The following is a 19,651-nucleotide window of genomic DNA, read 5'->3' as shown; positions in this document are numbered from 1 at the left end:
GCAGAACACTCCAGGTGCTCTGGGTACACAGAGAACCAGGGAAGAAACAGACTCTTCATCTACTGACATTGCTCTTTACTCACCTCACCTCATTTAACTGTGACCATAACTCTGCAAGGTTCTCATCTCCATTATCGTAAGGAGACACCTGAGGCTTGGAGAAGGTAAGTAGTTTGCCCATGTCCACAGCTTGTTCAGTGGACCAAATGAAAGTCTCTATAATCCCATATTCTTTCTAATGTGGATGAGATTAGAAGGTAGGGCCGGAAGTTAGTCCAGAGTAGGATTTGGATAGCCAGAAAGGAGGTAAAGAGACTTTTACCAGGGGGCAAGAAGTCACGAGCAATGTACACATGAGACTAAAAATGGCCTAAGAAGTAACGTAGGAACTGCTCTACACAGAATATAATGCAGAAAATGCAAGGGGGGGCGGGGAGAGATCGGAAGGAAATATACAAAAAGATTGCTCTCTCTGAGGATTATGGGTAATTTTTAGTTTTAAATTTTTGCTTAACTATGTTTTCTAAATTTCCTATAAGGAGTAGCTGTGTTTGTGTGTGTGTGTGTGTATAAATAGAGAGAGTAGCAGTTATATTTTAGGGGGATCAGGTAAGCTTTTTTCAGTTCTTGTAGGCAATATTTACATCATATTAATTTTTTCATCCCCCTTGGAACTGTGAATTCACCTGCAGTTGCCTTCACAAGCCATAGTACCCACACCCTCACCCTACCTGTAGTCAGAGCCAACAAATTCCTTGGCAAGTTTTAATTAAGCTCTTTCAGTGTGTCCACCCCGCATAGGCTTGATGGGGGAATAGATACAAGAGCAGTATAAACCAGGGCCCCTTGCCAGAGCAAATATTTTGATACTGAATGATTTGGCTGCATCTAAGCAGGCGAGACCTGAGAACACTCACTCACAAGGCTGCCTCTGCTAACCAAATGGCACAGCATACTATGATGTTATAATATTAGGTTCTTAATCATGGAAACACTGGCGTCTGTTTCAGCGGAAGCTTCCTCCCAGATGGTGCATCCTACTGTTTTTGTCGTCTGGAACAGTGTGAGGTTTCTTAAATGGCTGTACGCTTCCAAATCATCTTCCACACAATGGCAGCCTGTTAATTAAGTGGTCCCTTTGTGATTGCATTTGATAAATATGAGATGAGAAGGGTTTATCGAGCTGTGAAGAAAAAAGCAAGGCACAGCAACAGGAAGAAGCTCCAGCGGGTGGAAAGGCCTTTGTGTGGGCGTCGTCCAGGGAGCTTCAAGGGAATTGGGGACAGCTTTGCAGGCACAGAAAGGAGAAGGCTGGGATTCACTCAGACCACACGCTGCGACGTCTGTCTAGTGGATGGCCAGCCAGATGCACATGGTGTGTGAGGCACTTTGTGGCAGAGGCGGGCAGGGAGGTGGAAGCCTTCCAGTTCTTTCTGAGTTGACTGATGTGAGGTTGTCAGTCACACTGCCAGGCGCTGTTTTGACTCCACTCATCAAGATTTGCACTGTGCAGCTCCAAAAAAGGTATCTGCTTTGAAAGTAGTGTTCTGCATTCTTGGAGCAGATGACTGGTGACAACATCCAATTAAATATAAACGCTTGGCCGGGGGACTTGACTTGGAGGGTTGGTGAAGTTTCAGGTCTAACTTGTTAAACTTGGCCTTCCTCAAATACTGGACAACTTTCTCCAAAAACAGCACTTCAGGGAATCAAACCTAATTATAAGTGGCATCTTCAATTGGACATAGATCTCCATCAGCCACCTTCCTGCCTCGGGAAAGGCGTACATCAACCCCAGGCTAGAGAAAGGATCTGTGATACCTGATGACTTCTTTGTCTTCCCCACTGGTTCAATCCTATTTCAGCCATTCATGAGATGAATATCTATGAGGCATTTACAGGGAGGAAGGCACATATCTGCGGAGGTGACGACTGGGCTGATGTGATTCTGTGAACCACTTGAGGGCAGAGGCTTTGGCTTTATCTTCATACTTCCGACACCTAGCAGAGTGCCTGCTGCCCGGTAGGTGCTCAGTAAAGGTTTGCTGAATGACTGCGTGAATGGATACTATTTGCCACACTCTCCTGTATTTAATACTGTTCTAGATCTTTTTTAATTCCCTCCTCCTGCTGTCAGTCATGCTTATTTTTCTGACTCTGGTGGCTGTCGAGAACAGCTGCGTCTCAACTTTTGCTCTGTAGTGTTTCATGTACTCGGAAATTGTTAATAACTCACCTCTCAGCCTTCACTCCTCCAGCTCCCTCTGCTCTTCCTGTGGCATCAGTATCTGCTCCTGGTCACCTATAATAAAAGTAATTTGTTTTGGCGTCTAATAGTCCTTTACAGCTTGCAAAGCTTTTCACTTGTTAAAGTATGGTTTCAAGGGCTGTGGAAGAGCCACTAATAAGCCTCAACATCACACAGTCTGCACCCCCCCCAAATACCACCCCTCACCCCACTCCTCCTCCCACCTTAAAGCCCAGCATCAGCAGCTTTACCTTGCATTCCACCATCAAAATAGGATTTGGACAGCACCTCCCTAAAACAGGGATCACATTGACGTTCACATTTGTTTACACTATAGTGTCAATTATACCACATCCTGGGCTGAAGGTGAGTTTACAGTCCAGAGGAAAACTGGAAAACCACAGGAAAGCCCAGAAACTTTGCCCTGGGCCAGACCTGCACAGCAACACATCTCTAACCATAGCTGAGAGGTTCAGCAGTTACTGACATATTATTATTGTTATTGTTACTTACTATGATTACAAAGACTACTATTATTACCATTAGCATGTTTCTAGCATCTAAACACTAGGCCAGCAGATTTCAGCTTCCTTCTTGAAACATAAGCTAGGCTCTTGATTATTATTTCACAGCTATTCATGAACTAGGCTGATCCTTTTATTTTATTTTAAGTATCAACAGATATTCTCTTAAAATATTCCCAGACTGTATCAAAGGTAGAGGGTTTTTTAATTTTATTTATTTATTTATTTACTTACTTATTTATTTTTGAGAGAGAGAGAGAGACAGTGAGCAGGAGAGGAGCAGAGAGAGGTGGTCAGAGGATCCAAAGAGGGCTCTGTGCAGACAGCACAGAGCCCCATGCGGGGCTCAAACCCACAAACCGTGAGATCATGACCTGAGCCAAAGGCAGATACTTAACTGACTGAGCTAGCCAGGCTCCCCAAAGGCAAAGGTTTTGATGGCTGGTAAATTTGGTGGCTGCCCAATGGAGACACTTTTGCTTCCTGTCTTTTAACCATTTTCTTCTCCTTCCCAGGCATGGGAGAGCCTCGGTTTGGCAACTGACTTCCAGGGGACATTGTGAAAGCTGGTTGACTCTTGGTCACGTGTTGCAGTGATAAGCCAGTAGCATCCTTGACTCTGAGCACCTCCCTCCCCCTACTGGGAGGTTACCCCACTTGTTCTTCACCATCATGGCCACCACTGGACCCTAGTGTCTCATTTCACACTACAGGCTCCCCCTGTAAAATAAAATTGATAAGAGGCTTTCTCACTAGTCAGATGCTCCTGCCTCCCATCCATTACTCAGTCTACTCGCCTGGCTTCTGATCTCCTACCTTCTGAATTTTGTGTACTTCTTGCCTCCTTGCCTGTGGTCTGTTGGCATCTCTCCAGGTGCTTCTGTGGTACATGCTGCCCTTTTGCCCGATTACCCCTTGCTTCTTTCCTGGTCTCCACAAGCCATGATGATCATGGCCCCCACAGAACAAATAGCAAAAATACAAAGCCATCACTTCCCTGACATCTCTTGAGAAGACAGAGTGGAGAAGTCTGGCTGTAGATTGCTGTATAAGAAATGGGTCACAACCTGCCCCCTAATAGGGCCTTGCTCATCCTAGTTATTCCAGTTCATGCCTAAGCACTTCCTACTCTCTGACACTTGTTTTTGTTCTGACTGGCCTTGCTGGTAAGATGGAAGACATTGAATGGCAAATAGCAAACCTGTAAGAGAACTGGAGTGCTCAGCTTCACCCCTCAGACTCACTCCCAAGAAGGCATCGTCTCCTCCAGAAGCATGAAAGAGAATGTTACTGTTGTTATTTCAGTAGACTTGACTTTTTAGAGCAGTTTTAAGTTCACAGCAAAATTGAGCAAAGTGCAAAAAGTTCCCATAGACCCCACATATGCACAATCATCCATACCATCAACATCTCCCACCAGAGCAGTACATTTGTTATCGCCCATGAACCTACATGGATACATCATTATCACCAAAGTCTATAGTTTACCTTCTTGGTACTGTACATTCTATGGGGTTTGACACGTACACTGATATGCCTCCACCATTGCACTACTGTGCAGAATAGTTTCAGTGCCCAAAAATTTCTTTGTGTTCTGCCTGTTTATCCCTCCTGCCCCCCAACCCCTAGAACACACCGACCTTTTCGTGGTCTCCATAGTTTTGCCTTTTTCAAAATCTCGTATAATTGGAATCACAGTATGTAGCCTTTTCAGATTGGCTTCTTTCACTTAGTAATATGCGTTTAAGGCTCTCTGTGTCTTTCCATGATTGGTAGCTCACTTCTTTCTAGCACTGAATATTGTTCCGTCATCTGGATATAACACAGTTTATAGATACATTCACCTACTGAAAGACATCTCGGTTGTTGCCAAGTTTGGCAGTTATAAATAAAGTTGCTACAAATATCCATGGGGAATGTTGTTTTTAATTATATATATATATTTTTTATCAAGGATGACTTCTTGATGAACAGGGAGATATCACGTTACAACAAATATATGTGGCTCAGTATGTAGAATACATAGCCAACCCAAGACTTCCCAAACAGCTGTCATCAAATTCTCTCTAGAAAATCACTTAAAGAGCTTTTAAAAGACATAGATTTTTGAACCCCACTCCCAAAGACCAGTCCAGTAGGCCAGGAAAATCACCAGGTTTAAGGAACCCAGGCTTTAACCTCCAAAAGGAAGGAAGCAATGGAAAGTTAAAGTCTTGTTTGTACCGGGAAGATCACGCACAATGGGGAGGTTGGAGTCTAGCATCCAAAACTCATTTGATGGAGACATTTTGTTCTTCTCTAAGCCTCTTGGGGAAATGACTTGGTGACTAAAAGAATTGTTGATATGTGCTATCCTCTCCCATTAAAAGGAGCTAAAAAAGCCCTGGGCACCAAGATGTGAACTATTTCCTTCAGGGTAGAATAGAGCCACTAAAAATAGCCTTGGAAAATAAGGAGTTGTAGAGGTTCAACAAGGAAAACAAATCAGAAATAAATTTGGCACCAAGAAAGAAAGGAGGAGAAAGAGACAAACTCTCACAGGCAGTAGGGAGAAAACGGCTATTAGCTTGGGTATATAAAAGCAGGTACATTTTTCCCACCCACAGAGCTGCTGGCTGGCATTCCTGCAGTGTAAATCAGTCCCTCCGGAGCAAAGGAAGATGAGTCAGAGAGTCAGCCAGGATAGGCTAGGTTATGCCAGGGTAACAAACAACCCCCCAAATCTCAGAGGCTTAACCACACAAAGGTTGTTTCTCACTTGCATTATCTGTCCAGTGTGTGTTTAGTGGGGGCTCTGCTCCTTGAAATCGCTGAGCGCTCCAGGCTGACAGACGCTTCATCACCAGTTATGGTTCCAGGACCACTATGCTAGGGATCAGGGGTGCTGCTCTGTCTGGCACTGAGAAGTAAATGGATCGGCCGGAGATGATGCAAGCACTTTCACTCACTCCCCACTGGCCAATGCAAGGCATATGACCTGCCTGTGTTCCAGTGAAAAAAGGCAGTGAAATTATACTCTGTGTCTAGGAGGTGGAGAATGAGAACAGGTGTAACAGCTCTGCTGGCTGCTATATCCGATAGAGGAGCTGAGGGTGAGAGATGGTGGAGTAAAAAGGCTCCTTTGCAACCACCAGTTTGCGGTTGGGATTCATCTCTCTCCTTACCATTCAACAGGAGCAGGCCCATCCAATGCCCTTGAGGGTATCTCAGGTTTTGTTTCCTGCCTGCAAGGAAAAAGACAGCTTGGTGATGAACTGAACCCTGGAGTCATGCCAACCCTCCCCCCCCCCCCCATGTCTGGAACCTACCAGTCGTGTGACCTTAGGCAAGTTATTTAATCTCTCGGGCCCTCACTTTCCTTAGCTTTCTAAGATGGATGACAACAGTGCCTACCTCACAGAGTTGTTGTGAGGCTTAAATGAGATTAGTCAAGAAAAGAGCTCCAGGCCACAGCTGCTCAAACTGGGCTGTGCCAGTAAACAGCTCAAGGAGCTTGTTACATGCATTTCTGATTCAGAGGTCTGGGGTGAAACCTGAGATCCTACCCTTCTTTTCTTTCTTTTCTTTCTTCCTAAAGAGGAAAAAAGAGAGAGGCACCTGGGTGGCTCAGTCGGCTGAGCGTCTGGCTTCGGCTCAGGTCATGATCTTACGGTTTGTGAGTTCGAGCCCCGTGTCAGGCTCTGTGCTGACAGCTCAGAGCCTGGAGCCTGATTCGGATTCTGTGTCTCCCTCTCTCTGCCCCTCCGCCACTCGTGCCATGTCTCTCTCTGTCTCTCAAAAATAAATAAATAAATAAAGTTTTAAAAATAGGAATGTGCCACTCTAACTGTGCCCAGCCTCCACACGAAGCTTCTCATCACACGGGAAGATCTGAAACAGCATAAGTGGGCAATTCCTTGAAGAAAAAAAAAAAAAAGAGGGGGGGGAGGGGCAGAGAGAGAGGAAGAGAGATAATCTTAGGTAGTCTCTGTGAGCAGCACAGAGCCCAACCTCACGACCCTGAGATCATGACCTAAGCCAAAATCAAGAGTGGGATGCTCAACCGACTGAGCCACCAAGGAACCCCTGAAATCCTGTATTTCTTATAAGCTCCCAGGTGATGCCGACGTTGCTGGTTCATGGGCCAATATTAAGTAGAGCACACAGTGCCCATCTGTGGCAGACTATACGTATTCTTAAAACTGAATTGAGAGATTCCAAAGGTTCTCCTGCCCTTGCCCTCAATGAATAAAAACTACAGCTGCTGGTTAATGCAAATATTGTGTCTGATGCTTCGAGGGACAGATGTACTATGGAAGTCTTGTGGCTGATAGAGCAGGTGCTAGAATCAGGAGGCCTGGGTTTGTATCCAAGCTCTGCCACTCAGCAGCTCTGTAGTTTGGACAACTCATGGAAACTATCTGAACTTCTATATCTACACCTGTAAATGAGCATAATAATACAGACCCACCATCCCTCATCTGCAATTCTACAATCCAAAGAGATCTGAAAAACACAAGTTTCTTCACCATGTTTGGCATACATTGATATGGCAGCAAAAACTGATCTATATTGACATGAGGCTATTTATAGCCTTTATGTTATCCCTCTTTTACGGCTGTTTCTCCATTTCATCACAGAAATATGAATGTGTTTGGTAACAAGATGCTGCCACAGACCCTGCTGAGGATGTTGGATAACATAGAGCAGGTGAACCATGTTACCTTTCTAACAACTAAAATATTCTGAATTCTGAAACACACCTGGCTTCAAGGGTTTTAGAGGAGAAGCTATGGACCTGAAGTCCCTCTTTCTCCAGTAGTTGAAGGGAATAAGGAAAACAATGCATGTGAAACACCTAACACCATACCTAACACACAGTCATTGTCAGTGCTCAACAAAGAGGAGTTACTACTGAAATTATTGCTCCCAGTTCTTCCCGTGAACAGAGGGGAAGGGAATGTGGGAGGCAGTGCCTGTGCACTACCTAGAGATAGCACAATACTAAGTTTGTCCCTATGTTGCCAGCCCCTTGATCTGTCTTCTGCTTTCTCCTAAAAAAGAAAAAAAAAAAAAGTGCCTGGAATTGAATATATACAGTGAGAGTGTAGACAGGGAGAGGGAACAAAAGCAAGACTCAGGCCAGTGGAAAGGGTTCTCCCCTGTGCCTACAAAAGCAGCCCAGCAGGAACTCAGAGAGTAGCCAGGGACATCTGCTTTCCTTGAGGCCTCTTTGAATATACTGTTGAAGAGTCTCACTTGAGCGAAGCACTCAGAGGAAGGGAGGAAATGGGATCTCCAGTCCTTACCCTTGGGGGAACTCCAGGATTCCCAGGGCTTGGCTTTCTTATGTAAAAATTGGGCGGTCTTGCAGTCCTAGCTCTGACTGCCTGATTGTAGGGGACACATTAAAAACATCACAAATGTGAATGCACTTTGAAAGGGAAAATCTGTGTTTCAGGTAGACTATAATTATTCATTTGACTACACGCAGGAGATCGGTAAGAGGACTGACATCACACAGGGAACCCTGGTTAGCTCGTTCTTTAATCAAACTTCTGTTGTCAACTCTGACGGCGGCGTTGTCCCTTGCACTTGGCTCCCTCACCTTTGCCAGAGCCATTTGTGCTTGTCAATTAAGGCCAGCGTGATTCAGCTTTCACGAGATGCAAATTAACTGAGCTGCTCCAGCCCCACCATCACATACAGACTACTGAAATCAAGGCTTTCGGATAACAGATACAAACAGGACACAGATTTGAGAATTTCTCCTTCCCACTTCTTTCTTTCGCTAGGTCTGCAGACTTTTGGGCTAATGGCTTTCTTGCTGTCTTCATGTCCCAGGTTGAGAGCACTGGCTTTGGGTTCAGATCAGAGTGAGAACCAATCCAGACTCTCCTGCTGCTTCGCTGTCGTTTGACATGTCACTGAACTCCTTGGGTCTCAGTGTGTTCGTCTTCAAAATGGGGATAATTAGAGCTACAGGGTTGTTGTCAAGTTTAGGTATATAAATAGAATGTTAAATTTAAATTCCTATTGTCTCTAAAATTCAGTTAACGCTCTCACACTCAGTACCATAAAAGGTAAGTGCCCCTATATGCTAAACAGAGGTGCTAGTTCTCTGGGGAAGACTTAATAACATATAGGGTAGCAGGACACGTACAGCAAGAATAACTGATTGACAAGCAATGAAAGAGAAGACTGGAGGTTCAAAGGTGTGGGAATTGTCTAGAAACGTTTCTTGTTGCATGTCCCCTCCCGAGCTCAGGGATAAGCACAGATAAGTGTCCCTTCACAAGACAAATGTGTTGAAGGAGGGGTGAGTGTAGTCAAAAGAAACAGTCACAGACTGGGAATGCCCGGAAGAAGTGAAGGCAAGCATCTCACACCTGGCCAGGTTTTCACAAAGGTGCAGAATGGCAGGACCAGTGCTATCCTGGGACTAAGGCCAAGAGCAGTGAGAGGGCTGCTGGGATAGGATGGCATGCCTTTGGTGGCATCCATGACTACAGAGGTTGGTCATTACAAAAGACTAGAGGGGGGTGGAGTCACATGCCACAGTAGAGCCAGGATATAGGACCTGGTAGGGAAAAGCCAGCCCACACATCTGGCAAGGAAAGAACACAGGAGTTTTTCCAGGGACCATGGGGATGCTGCAGAAGCCAGAGGGGCCTAAGCCCTCATGGTGGGCCCCGAGTAGAAAGATGCTATTGAGCAGACAACAGGGCAAGAGCCAAGAATGTTACAAGAGGTCTGCTTCAGTGTTCAGTCTGGACCTCTGAGAATTTGCAAGTATATGCATAAGAGCCACCAAATGCACACCTGCCAAACAGAGCACTGATGGCCAATTCAGTCCCATAAGAGAGTCCCTTTTTCCTTAATCCCCCAGCCCCATCTCTGAAGAAGCCAGCCAGCCACAGGGACAGGAAAGAACATTAAGAACAAGTGAAAGAAGAGACCACCCCCCGTCCCCACTGCATGTCCCTCTAGCCTGAGTTCAGGGTGCAGGCACTCTGAATGAGAGGGGATATTGAAGTTTTTAGTATAGCCTTGAGGGGACCATTAATACCTGAGTTGAGTGTGAATAACCAGAGCAGTACCTGTTTTTATAACCTAAACTGATTAGAAAACAGGGGATAGATCTGTCCAAGATGCCACCAGGGTGCTGGCAAGGGGTCTGTAGCGTGGTCAGGAGCACAGCATCTGGAGGGCAAAAGAAATCCACTTCCTGTTGGTGCCCCCCACCCCGAGTTCAGCCCACTTGATAAACTGGGTACAAATATCAAGTGCTTAACCCAGGTACTCGACTCAGCTGTCAGAGGACAATTCTTACTAGTACCTTTGTCTTACTATCCACTGCTAACTGATTTAGCCCTTCTAGTCAATGCACAGAAATACAATATACTTAGTAAATGAGAGGATGGAGAGATTTCTTACCCTGTTTTTAAAAACTATTAAAGCTTCTGTCTTCACAGGCGAATTCAGAACCGTCTTCGGAAACAGGCTGCCATGCGGTCTGTCAATACACTGTAATTGAGACCTGCAAGGGCCCTTCTCACACCTCAGAACATTAAGGTGATGTTGTGTCTGCCACTGGCTCCAGTCACAGGGAGGGAGCGTAAGGTTGCTGGTGTGGCTTATTATCTTCCAGACGTCTGCTTAAGGTGTCCCCTCGGAACAGAGTCCCCAGCATGTTGAGAAATCTTCCTGTCATTGCCCACCGTCAAAATCTTCCCACTCTAGAGCTCATTTCTCCCTGCTCCTGCTCCCTTCTTATCTAGCATGCCTGAGAAACCAAGCCATTCACTGACATAACTCCAAGAGGCCAAGGGCCTGGATGCGAATCCTTGTTCTGTCATTTAGTCTTTGGGTTCCCCGTGCAGTTACCTTCCTCTCACCTGGCTTCTGCATTCCCATCCGTAACATAGGAATGGTACCTCCTGCCCAATTTCCCTCACAGGGCTACTCAATTGTAGTTGTGGATGTTGAAGGGCCTGGAAAGCTTTAAGGCTCCACAGAAATGATTATTAAGATGCTCAGGAGCGTAATGTCCTCATTCTTTCAACCTAGATAACACTGTATGAATAGGTTAGACTTCATTGGGCCTCAGAGATAGGAATCCTAGAAATGTGATGGGGTCAGTATAATACCCATTTTTGACAAACTATACTCTGTCCCACTAATTAAGGATCCAATCATGCTGCTCATATATGAAAATCCCCCTAGACTCAGTGCTTGATCTGGCCTACTCTAGAATCTGCCCAAACTTTGTTGTTTTGTTGTTTTTTTTTTTTTACCAAAAACAACAACAAAACAAAACAAAACAAACAAACAAAACAAACAAAAAAATTATAAAAATAGGAGGCTTCTTTGGAACGTTCTCCCCCTTCCCTGTCAACATTGCCCGGGGTTGGGCACCCAGTGCCCCCAAAGCAGTCGATATTGTGGTTCAGCTGAGCCCTTCCTTGAGGTAAAGAAATGCCTTTTATTTGATGCCCCAGTGCGAATCCCCTTGTATGCCAATCTGGTCAGACTCACCTGTGCAGCCCTCCACCCTGGACCAAAATGTCCTGAGGAGAAGCCTTTGTCCTCAGTGTTGACAAGCAACACGATATCTTGAGCCAAGAAAAACATTTCCATCGGCCCCCAAGACTTAACGTCCAAGTCCAGTGTGGCTCCAGACTGAATCGAGCAATTAAATCCACATCTGCCCTTGCCCCAAACCTCAAGAATGCTAACATCTTACACGTGTCAAGAGGGTTATTTATGAAACTATTTGCTTGTCAGCCCCAGGAGGACATTCTGTACTTTTTTGCTGGAATACTGTATATTTATGAACCATGGCTCGAAAACTAACTTTGGCAGGAATATTTATCAGAGAAACATTCTATCAGCCCCACGCAAAGCACAGCCTGTATTCAGTCACCGTCACACGGTGGCTGGGCAGGGTCCTGGTAGAGAGCTAGTCTGTGGCTGCCTGCTGCAAGAATGAATTCCAGATGTGTGCTTCTTCAGGGGAAGGATTTCAATTTCAGATAGCAGGTTTCTTTCTCTTTCTCTCTTTCATTCACCTCTATTCCCCCATTTTCAATCTCGAGTAATTAGCCTTGAACATTTATCACTACAGTCTATTTGTTGCCTCCTGCATTTGACGCTTTAGTGCCCACTGCCCTGACCTTGTAAAGTTGGCTGGTTTGGAGAACTAGCCTTCTGATCACCTAGTTTCGGTCTGGTTATCTGTGCCCAGTGTGTGACACATAGAAAGCCAGTTGGTTAGAGAACAAAGGGCTCTAATCCGGGACAGTAAAATACTCAAAAGGAACTGTTGACATCAGCCTTCCCCAAGACTGCACCCGTGGAGTTAGTATACCTCCAACGTGTCCCCATGGTCCGCTTCATCAGCCAACAGAATCTTCTGCTGACAGGAATGCTGAGCCTGTCCAGCATCACACTGGATTTCTTGCTCTCTCTTGAGCTTGGGCAATGAACTTATAATTCATTTCTTGTCTCTCTTCAGGATTGAAGGGTTCAAGGTGGGAGTGGTCTGTGAGTGTATTTTTTCCAGTGACAGATAAAGGTACATGTATCCAGAGACCTAGAGAGACCCAGAGTAACAGAGGGTTCTTCGCACTCAGAAGGCGACATGTGTGATTGATCCTTATTGGTCTCTACAATGTTTTCCCATAGCTTTAATACCTATATTTTTCTTCTTAAAAGCCCCTGAGCCCTGATTAAAGGCTTATTCCTTAAAGTCTTGATCTCTAATGATACATCTGGTACATATACTTAGAGATGAAGTAAAATTCTTTAGCTAGTTTCCCAACCATGCCACATAGTAACAATACTAAATCATTATCATTATTGCCATTTATTTGGCATTTAACACACTCTACTTCCGATTCTTAGAAATTGCAAAGATTTTATCATTCCTATTTTACAGGTAAAAAAAAAAAAAGCTGAGACATGGAGAGGTTAAGTAGTTTCCTGACAGCCACATGGCTGATTACAAGTGGAACTGGTATCTGAACCCAGAATGTGCCGGCTCTTTGATGGGAGAGAAGAGAAAAGAGATAAGGAATTGAAGGAAGGAGAGAGGAGAAAACTTGAAGAATAAAACAGAACCATCAACTCTGGGAAGTTTGGTGTTGTTTTACCCCAAGCTGCCCTTCCAGCCCCAGTTGATTTCCTCGAGGGATGCTGGCTGCCTGGAGGGCACGTGCCTGTGTGGAGGGCCCCAGTGTGGACATCCAAGGGGTCTCCCATGGAGACCTCAGGTCATCTTTGGGCTTTCTGGCAATGGAGACTATCAGCAGATCCTACATGGGCTTGTTCAGGGCCAAATCAGGAATCTCAAATCCCTGAAAACTTCTGGGGCTGGTCACTAGGACTCAAACTCCCCCAAATGTCTCTCCGTGCCAAAGTCAGGGCACAGAAATAAACTGTTTCTTTACTGGCTCCTCTCCTGCCCCAGCCTACCTTAGCCCACCCCACCCAAAGCTGGCACCTTGCCAGCAGGGAGCAATGCCTTCTGGGAGAGCAAGGTCACTGGGGCCTCAGGCCACAGTCTGGGCTCTGGAGGCTGTGGGAGGGCCCCCAGGGGTGTGAGGGCAGCCTGGACTATAAATCCCAAGCCTGGGTAGGGGCACAGAGCCAGCAAACTCACTTAGTGGTGGACAGGGAGGCAGGACCACTTGAGGAAAGGCCTTAGGCGGCCTCCAGACCTTGGTGGGAGGGGGCTTTACCTAACTTCATGCAAATATGATTTATTTCATGGAGTCACCAGCACCGCATTTCTGCGGTGTAATGTGGGACAGACTCTAATCTGGGACAGTAAAATACTCAAAAGGAACTGTTGACATCAGCCTTTGGTGTAATGTGGGACAGACTCTATGAATTTGAAGGCATCCTTATGAATTTGAAGAAAGATTGCATGATTGTGTCACAAACACTCCATCCATAAAGTTATGCCTTAGGCCTGTTCTAATCCTTATTCTGCTGATGTGTGAATTTAGGCATATCTCTTAGCGCCTGAAAAGTGGAAAGAACACTTTATAATCTAATAATCTAATAAAGAGTAAAAGATAGAAGTTGTGTATTTCAACTCTTGATTCAGACAATTTCCTTCACTTCATGGATATATGGGGCTTTGGATGAGTTACTTAATCTCAGTTTCCTAGTCCTAAAATGGAAATAATGATTCCATAGGGGCATTGTGAAGATAAACTAGAACATGAATCTAAACAGATTTGAACCTGGCATATAAATGCTCAATAAGTGAGCTTTCAAAAATTAATTTAAATTCCTAGAGACAAAATAAAACCATGGGAATGAGAATGTGCTTGAAACCTTGTATATTAATGTGAGGAATCATGAGTACCTATATACAAACAGGTAAATTAAGTTAAGAAGTGTTCCCACATTTGGCCAAGATGCATAACCAGGCACCAGTGGTTCGGGGAATGAACTCACATTGGAGATTATAAGAAATCTTCTCCCAGGCTGCTTATAGTAAAGGGAGAGGGGGGCAGGTGGAGGAGCTCAAGGGAAGGATACACTGGGTTGGGCTGGTCAACGACAATGTTGGTAATATTAGACCTTCCCAGGAGGATGAGGCCTCCAGAACGTATCTTTGCCAAGCATCCAATGGCCCTCCCTTGCTTAAGGCCAAGAGGTCTCCAAGTTGGGAGGGATGAGTTTTCCATATTTGGACTCCAACCCAGCCAGTGGGTGCCGGTGGGAAGAGTTTCTGCATTAAAGACTGAGAATCCTACTCCCAAATCCTCTCTTAGTCACTTCTTCTCTGACTTTGGGCAACTTACTGACTCTCTTTGAACCTCAGTTTCCCCAGGCTCTCAGGTGTGGATAATGAACGCCTACATTTGACGGGTTTTGTAAGAATTAAAAGAAGTAACTTGTAGGTGCTGCACTTACTAAGTGCCTTACTTCTCCTTCCTGCACACCTAAGTGAAATGGGCCATTGGACAAATCCTGTAAAACAAGAGAGCCCTCCACCTTTATTAATGCCTTAATGGCTGAGTACTAAATACTGGAGACACAGGGTCAACTTCCTGTCAGGATGGCAGTGAGGCAAGAAGCCCTACCCCTTCAGCATTAGAAATGTCAGCCTAAATATTATTTTTAGTTTTTAATAAAATACATTGGTTGAAAATCAAGAAAGAAAATTTCTAGGTGTCAGGAAGAAAGAGAGAAGACAAAATTTTTTTTCAGATGAAAAGAAATTATTTATTCACTCATTCAAAAATGTCTTAGAGGTAGGTATTGTGTGCAAAATGGTGCTAGGGATATAGCAGGGTGCAAAGACAATGAAAATCCTACCCTCGTGGAGGGCACACTGGTTTTTTTTTCAAATTTTTATTTAAATTCTAGTTAGTTAATATACAGTGAAATACTGGTTTCAGGAGTAGAATTTAAGGATTCATCACTTACATACATAAATACCCAGTGCTCATCACAGGTGTCCTCCCCCAACTAGCCCATCCCCCACCCACCTCCCTCTGTCAACCCTGTTTGTTCTCTCTCTTTTTTTTAATTAATTAATTTATTTTTTTTTTTGAGAGAGAGAGACAGAGAGAGTACAAGCAGGTAAGGGGCAGAGAGAGAGGGAGAAAAGGCACAAGCAGACTCTGTGCTCTCAGCACATGGAGCATGACATGGGGCTCGATCTCACAAACCATGAGATCATGACCTGAGCCAAAATCAAGAGTCAGACACTCAACTGACTGAGCCACCCAGGCACCCCTGTTATCTATCTTTAAGAGGGTCTCATGGTTTGTTTTCCTCTCTCTTTTTTTCTCCTCCTCCCATATGTTCATCTGTTTTGTTTCTTAAATGCCACATATGAGTGAAATCATACGATACTTGTCTTTCTCTGACTGACTTACTTCACTGAGCATAATACATTCCAGCTCCATCCACATCATTGCAAATGGCAATATTTCATTCTTTCTGATGGCTGAGTAATGATCCATTATATATATATATATACATATATATATATATATATATATACACCATATCTTCTTTATTCATTCATCAGTAGATGGACGTTAGGGCTCTCTTCATAGTTTGGTTATTATTGATAATGCTGCTATAAACATCAAGTTGCATGTACCCCTTTGAATCTGTATTTTTTTTATCCTTTGGGTAAATACCTAGTATTGCAATTGCTGGATCATAGTGTAGCTCTATTTTTAACTTTTTGAGGAACCTCCATACTGTTTTCCAGAGTGGCTGTATCAGTTTTCATTCCCACCAACAGTGCAAGAGGGTTCCCCCATCTATGCATCCTGCCCAACATCTGTTGTTTCCTGTGCTGTTAATTTCAGCCATTGTGACAGGTGTGAGGTGGTATCTCATTGTGGTTTTGAGTTGTATTACCCTGATGATGAGTGATGTTGAGCATCTTTTCATGTGTCTGTTAACCATCTGGAAGACACAATTCTTTAGGTATCTCTCCTGTCACAAGAAGAGTGAAGTCCTAGGCTTGGGTCTGCCTGAGGAGCTATGGAAGCCCATGTCTACCCAGAACAATGACCTCAGGACTAGGAAAAATGCTCAATCAGCAAAGAGTCACTATGCCTGGTATGCCACTTTTCCAGAAGCAGGAAAGTAGACTTGTACACTCTAGCAAGATTATTCCTAAAGTATCCAGAAAATCCTTTTACCCAGAACCCCACACTCTGCTGCTTTCATTTAATGCAGGTTTCTTCATGTATGTCAGGAAATGACTGTGCTGACTATTCCTTTTCCACATAGTCAGAGTGTTTAGCTATTTTTTTCTTTCTGCATTACTCACCTCCTTTGGAATGGAAAGGGAGACCCCCTGGGGGCAGGATGAAACAATCTGTGGTTTTAAGGGATCATACACTTCTCTCTAGTGTATCACTAAAGACTATTTACAAGGGAGGGAAATGGAGACAAAGGTTTTGGGGATGGAAAGCATAAACCAAAGTCACAGAAGGGAAATGGAAGGGGATCATCATACGACAGCTTTGGTGTGGAGAAGGGGTTGTTCACCTGGGAAGGGAACAGTAAACACGGGAGGACACTGCAAAGGGTCCTGCCCCATTTGAGTCATGCTGAATCAGCCAGCCCTCACACGATCTGAGGACACAATGCTGTTGTCTGAGCCTTGAAAGAAGGAGTATTAGAGTGAGCAAAAAGGTCTGATTATTAGGGCCATATGGATATGGGATATAAAGAGCAAGTCATTCCTCAGAATATGTTTCTACCAAGGAGAAAACTACAAATGCTTACTAATAAGAATGTTGCCTTTAGGTTCATGAAAATGCCCCCAGCTTCAATCTCCAGTTGATAAAGAAATTTCCAAGTCATTGATATTGAGAGTGGAATAATGAAAATGAAATAAAATACACAGCTTTGAACCCTAGCTGTACCATTTATTAGCAACATGGCACACACATGCCACTTCTTACTTCTGAACCTCGGTTTCTTCACCTATGAAATGGGGATGATAATAGTACCCACTTCTTTAGGAACATTGTGAGAAAGAAACAAGGTCATGCACTTGAGCATTTACTAAGACCAGTGATGGCTCATCACATGCCCTAGATAAATAGTTGAGGTTCAGATTATGATTCTTATTATTAAGTCAGGATCAAGGCTATTTTCCTAAGATGCCCATCAGCTGTTCTGTGACCTGAGACGACTTTACTTTGCAAATATGAGTTTGCAGATAGAACGGGCATGTGTATATGAGCTCTAGTTCAAGACAATGTGGGAGTGAATTCCCAGGTCTGCTGTTTGCCAAAGGAATCAGTTGGAACCTACGATGTCACTTCACTGAGCCTCATTTTTTCATCTGTAAAATGGAAATTATGACACAGCCAACTCTCAGAAAAGATTTATTATTGTTAATATTCATAAGGCAGGGTCCTTCCTCTGCTCAGCTTCCCCTCGGTGGCCTCTAAAGGGAATAACCACCACCCTCACGGCAGGGATTTCACACTCAGTAGTTTCAAAGCCTGCAGGCAGACTACAAACCGTGAGTAAAGGTGTGGAGTCTCTCATTTGTACATCCTGGATTCATTACTCATTTTCCAGGTCAAGAATTCCAGATAAAATGTTTCAGCCTTCATCTGCAGACCAATAAAAATATGGCACGGATCCACAGCACCTTCATAAACTGCACGCTGCCACCAGAATAAAAAGTACAAGGAGACGTCCAGAGTGGGGGACAGATACGATGAAGGTGCCTTCATTAGAAAAAGCACATACTCCTCAAGTTCACAAGAATATCCCTCCAGTGAATGTAAAACTGAAAGCAGATGAACATTTGATAACAGTCAAGCCCCTGAAGCCACCCCCAGAACTCCCAGCAGAGGAGGCCTCGTGTCATGTGTGCCTCAAGAGCACCGGGTACTCAGCAGTGTGGTGGCATGGAAACCCTGTGCTCCAGGAAGCAGTTTGGTCCTGAAGCCAAGGCAGTTTCCGATGAAAAGATCCAACTCAGAGGCACATGGGTGGCTCAGTCGGTTAAGCGAACAACTCTTCATTCCGGCTCAGGTCACGATCTTAGGATTCGTGAGACTGAGCCCCACTTCAGGCTCTTCACTGACACAGTGGAGCCTGCTTGGGATGCTCTCTCTCTCTCTCTCTCTCTCCCGCCCCCTCTTTCTCAAATAAATAAATAAAACTTAAAAAAAAAATAAAAGATCCAAATCATTGTTACTGTACTTAAAGGATACTTAAAGATGAGAAAGTGTTTTCATTAAACTATATTTTAAATACCAAACAAGAAGGAGGAGAAGGAGAGAGGTTTCCCCCTTTCTCACTGTTCTTTGTACCTTTTTCTCCTTCCACCATGAGAGGGGGCACAATAAACCTCATAAACCCATTAAAACCATGTCCCGTACTAGGGACCCATCCAAACAACACTCAGGTTCTAATATTCGAATGGCATCGCCGTGGTTGCTGCCTCAGAGCCACCCACAATTCCTCTTTCTTACAGGGACAGCCCAAATGTTGGCAGCTGAAACATAATGAATGGTATTAGGGGCAATGAGAAAAAGCAGCCCCGAAATTACCTAAGGGTAAAATAATCCTGCAGTAAACAACCCTAGCTAATTGTCCAGAAAGGAGAAGCTTCGTCTTCATACCTACTTCTCCCATCCTTTTTGAAATCCTTTTCAGAAAGATAGAGATATAAATATAGATTAGAGCTCAAATACATGGCAAGTGAATCAAAATATTTAAAGGGATGGATCTCTGATTCATACACCTCTGGTTACAACTCCTAATTGCTCCTTCCAGGGTTAGTGGGCCTCTCCAGCAAAGCTGGGAAATTCAGAAGCTCCCAATGTGGCAGCCAGGTTCAGAAGTCCAGACTCATGCTTGGAGCCCCAGAGGCTGAAGAAGTAGTATGAGCATGTTTATGGGGATGTTTGGAGACTTGAAATATTAAAGCCAGAGAACAGGGAAGTCAGACTAAATAGTGGTTTAGAACCAGATGGTGAGGGAAGAGAGACCTGATATCAATTCCACCACTTATTGTGTAGCAAATGATTGGACTTCTCTAAGGCCCAGGCTCCCCACCCATGAAATCTCATGGGGCTATTGAGAGAATTAAATTAGAGTGTGGATATAAGCCATTAGCATAGGTCTGGCACAGAGTAAGTGCTCTATAATTTATTCATCCAACATGTGTTCAGCCAACAAATAGTGACTTGATATTTTGAATGGAAATCTTGGGCCCAGAGGAGGCAGTGCTTGCCCAAGCTTACTCATTCCGTCCTTAGAACTCAGAGGCCGCAACCCCCGGGACAGTGCTGTTTCCCTGACCTGGGCGGCATAGTCTCTATCACCCATCCAACCCCAGGACTGCTCTCATCATGGGGAATCAAGACTGCACTATTTTAGA

General features: G+C 44.4%; 1 long non-coding RNA gene and 1 pseudogene across 1 annotated transcript; both read left to right on the top strand.

The window, feature by feature from the left end:
• Nucleotides 1–1,246: 1,246 nt before the first annotated feature.
• LOC122493027 lies at nucleotides 1,247–4,680 on the top strand. The gene is made up of 2 exons (XR_006299804.1): nucleotides 1,247–2,023; nucleotides 3,288–4,680. It is a non-coding gene; the product is annotated as an uncharacterized LOC122493027 (long non-coding RNA).
• A 332-nt stretch (nucleotides 4,681–5,012) lies between these two features.
• Nucleotides 5,013–18,289, top strand: LOC122479960 (annotated as a pseudogene).
• The last annotated feature ends 1,362 nt before the right edge of the window (nucleotides 18,290–19,651 follow it).

Source organism: Prionailurus bengalensis, chromosome A1 (genome assembly GCF_016509475.1).
Source record: "Prionailurus bengalensis isolate Pbe53 chromosome A1, Fcat_Pben_1.1_paternal_pri, whole genome shotgun sequence".
NCBI classification, from domain to species: Eukaryota; Metazoa; Chordata; class Mammalia; order Carnivora; family Felidae; genus Prionailurus; species Prionailurus bengalensis.
Note: the sequence above shows the minus strand (reverse complement) of the source record. Positions and strands in the feature narration are given on the sequence as shown.